Here is a 3591-nt window from a genome sequence, read left to right as displayed (position 1 = left end):
CTCAAGTTAAACAGGAAAAACAGCATGTTGGTTTGATATGTACAGTACCCCTCAAGTACCTGGATTCATTTATTCTCCTTTATCTCACCCCCCCATCTCCAGGGAGCTCCTTATTAAAATCCCCACAAGTGTCTGGGAAACATTCTGGAGAGCCCAGGCTGGGATACACCCCAGGATGCAGATAGTGTGTCTGGTGCTTAGAGGAAAAGTTGTACTGAGGTCTAGGTTTTGACTCATCTGTGTAGAGGTATAAACTGAAGCTGTAAGAACCAATTGGCAAAGTAAGGAAGAGAAAATAGAGGTGGAAGAGAAGACAGTGGTGAAGAGGACCTGAGGTTTGATTGTAGGTTAGTGGAGTTCAAAATGTCTCTCCCTAACACTTCATTTCTTTTTAATTTAGAAAAATTTTTTTAAAGATTGGCACCTGAGATAACATCTGTGACCAATCTTCTTATTGTTTTTTCTTCTTCTCCCCAAAGCCTTCCAGTACATAGTTGTATATTATAGTTTTAGGTCCTTCTAGTTGTGCTATGTGGGATGTCACCTCAGCATGGCTTGGTGAGTGGTGCTAGGTTTGCACCCAGGATCTGAACTGGTGAAACCATGGGCAGTTGAAGCAGAGTGCAGGAACTTATCCACTTAGCCACGGGGTCAGCCCCCCAATATCTCATTTTTTAAATCAAGAGTTGATTTAGTTTTCCAAGCCAGCCCTCATGACATGGCTTACGATGGCCAATTTATACTATTCACTACACTGAAGAAACAAAGCCCTCCTTATTACATTGTTTCTCTTTGTTCCAGGTTCCAGCTTGGTATTCCAGAAACTCATTTTTCTCGCAATCTCAGAAATAAAAGTGCTCCCCTCTGACTCTCACTAACAACCCCAGTTACATGGGCCTAACTTTTTCTTGTGTCCTGATGACAGTGGTGGAAGATGGGGCACTGAGGCTTCCTGGCATGGAATGGGTGGGAAGAGAAAGAACCACGTCTGGAGCTGGTGGGAAGGGATAGCAGGAGCAGTCAGGCAAAGCCAGCCCAGGGCTGTGGTTCTCTTTTTTTTCTAGTTAGACAATGATTTGTTGCTTGAGTACATAGACAAGTTTATGCAACCAGGGAGAGGCTGTGGATGACTCATATTTCCAATTGAGGGAGAGGACTTGTCTAGTCTTATATACTTAACCAACTGGTGAATATGGTTCTCAATCAGAATCAGATGGAATTTAGCATCCTTATCCTTTCTGTTCCTCTCAAGTTGCTTTCAAACTGCAACAGCTTTCTTAAGTTAGACTTAAAAGTTTGAGTCCTTTGTACTTAAGAATTCTCAAGATTTTTTTGTCTGTCACAAAACATACTTGTTCAGTGCCATGTGAGTTTCTCAGGACCATATCAATTTGTGAGGGAATCAGGCACTTATTGGACAGTTTGTAGATCTATTCTTTTGTGTCATCAGACACCAACTGCAGTCAGGTGGGGATGCTGTGGCAGAGGGGCAGAGCCTACTGGGACAAGCCCTTCCCAGAAGCATGTGTGTGACCCATGACAGTCGTGGTCAGGCAGCAAAAAAAAAAAAAAAAAAGCAAAAAAACCCGGGGTTGTGGTTCTTAAGAAAAAGCTGGCTCCCAAGGTAACTGGGCAGAGCACCTGTTTTTCCTACAAGAGTTACAAACAATAATCTATATTATTAATGATTCTTTCTTTTCTTATACAATTTCATTTATGACTCTGTGTCTCCATTCACCTATACCAGCAGATAAAAAGCATCAGATCAGGTCCTCTTGGGTTTCTTGTCCCCTCATCTCTCTTCTTCTTTAATCCAACACCTATGGTTCTGGGTCTTAAGCAGGGTATCATGGGTGGGAAGGAGCATGTTGTCCTGGTCTACTCTGGCACCTGTGGAGAGAGGTGCTCACAGCTCCTGCTCCTTGGCCAATGTTTGGAACACAGGAATTTTTTCATGAGGCTGCCACTTCCTCCTTGATCAGTTCACATATGTGGCCTGTATGTTGGGTTTAACTGCAGGTACTGCAGTGGACTGAATGTTTATGTCCTTCTCCCAAATTCATATGTTGAAAACCTAACCTCCAAATGATGGTATTTGGAGCTGGGGACTTTGGGAGGTGGTTAGGTCATGAGGATGGAATGCTATTCAATGGGATTAGTCCCCATAAAAAAGAGATCCCAGAGAGCTCCCTTACCCATTTCACCATGTGAGGTCACAATGAGAAGATGACTATGAACCAGGAAGTGAGAGTTCTCCAAACGCTGTATCTTCTGGTGTCTTGATCTTAGACTTCTCAGCCTCCAGAACTGTGGGAAAAGTTTCTGCTTTTTATAAGCCACTTAGTCTATGATATTTTGTTATAGCAGCCCAAATGTACTCAGGTACACTTAGATTGAACTGCACAATTGAGACAATTAAAAATTAAGAGTTTTTAACTTAAGCTTTGATGTAAAAAATCAAAAGGGGGCCAGCCCTGTGGCTGAGTGGTTAAGTTTGTGTGCTCTGCTTCAGCAGCCCAGGGTTTCATCAGTTCTGATCTTGGCCACAGATGTGGCACCACTCATCAAGCCATGCTGAGACAGCATCCCACATAGCACAAGCAAGAAGGACCTACAACTAGAATATACAACTATATACTAGGGGGCTTTGGGGAAAAGAAGGAAAAAATCAAAAGATCTGGCAAGGCTTGGCCTCTACTCCTTTTGGGCCTATGTACTGAGAACAGTGTGTGGGTTATGTCTGCTCTAGGATATGAAAAGATCTCTTTCTCCCTCTGATGGCCTCTTGGGCTGTCTCTTCTTTCTCACCTCAGTCTGGTGGCATCTTTTCCTAGGATGAGGAAGACTCTGCATTCCTCCTGCTGTGGAATAAAACATTTTGTTTATGCACATAATAAAGTCTCTTCCCCTAAAGGCAAAAGCCAGAAAGACTGGAAAGGATTTTTTAAAAATTTTCTGTGACATCCCTTGAGGGAATGAAGGACAGAAACTGCTCAAATAAAAGGTCAGGAATAGGAGAGGGAAAATCCACTGTAAATTAACATATAATAATATTATAGAGCCATGATTACTTATTTAACAAAATAATACATGCTCATTGTGAAAGTTCAAACATTACAGAGGTGATGCATTGGGAAATGAATGTACCCAGATATCCTACCACCCAGAGATGTCTAGTATTCACTTATTCTTTCAGAGTTGCTATTTCTAATTTTTTTTTTTCAGAAATAGGATCACACTCCTATATAGTTCTATACTTTGATCTTTTCCACTTCACAATATATTGTGAACACCTTTCCATGTCAGTCCATACTGATTTATCTCATTACTTTTATTGGCAGCAAGATTCTTTGAGTATGATTGAACTATTTATTTCTCCAATCCCCACTGGTGGACATTTTGTACAAGTATGTCCTGGAGAGGATCTGCTGGCTCAAGAAGCACATACATTTAAACCTTGGTAGACACTGCCAATAAATCCTCCAAATTTTAGTGTCAGTAACATTGAATTAGAATTTCTATTTTCTCCACAACCTTGCCAACATTCAGCTTTATCAGGTGAAATTGATTTAAATCATACCTTGCTACTAA

The 3591-nt window shown here is 41.4% G+C and overlaps 1 pseudogene; it reads right to left on the bottom strand.

Annotated features, from left to right (window-relative positions):
- Positions 1-1064: 1064 nt before the first annotated feature.
- On the bottom strand, positions 1065-1538 carry LOC106836924 (small ribosomal subunit protein uS15-like; annotated as a pseudogene).
- Between the last annotated feature and the right edge of the window lie 2053 nt (positions 1539-3591).

The sequence above is a fragment of the Equus asinus genome, chromosome 5, assembly GCF_041296235.1.
Source record: "Equus asinus isolate D_3611 breed Donkey chromosome 5, EquAss-T2T_v2, whole genome shotgun sequence".
Classification (NCBI taxonomy): Eukaryota; Metazoa; Chordata; class Mammalia; order Perissodactyla; family Equidae; genus Equus; species Equus asinus.
Note: the sequence above shows the minus strand (reverse complement) of the source record. Positions and strands in the feature narration are given on the sequence as shown.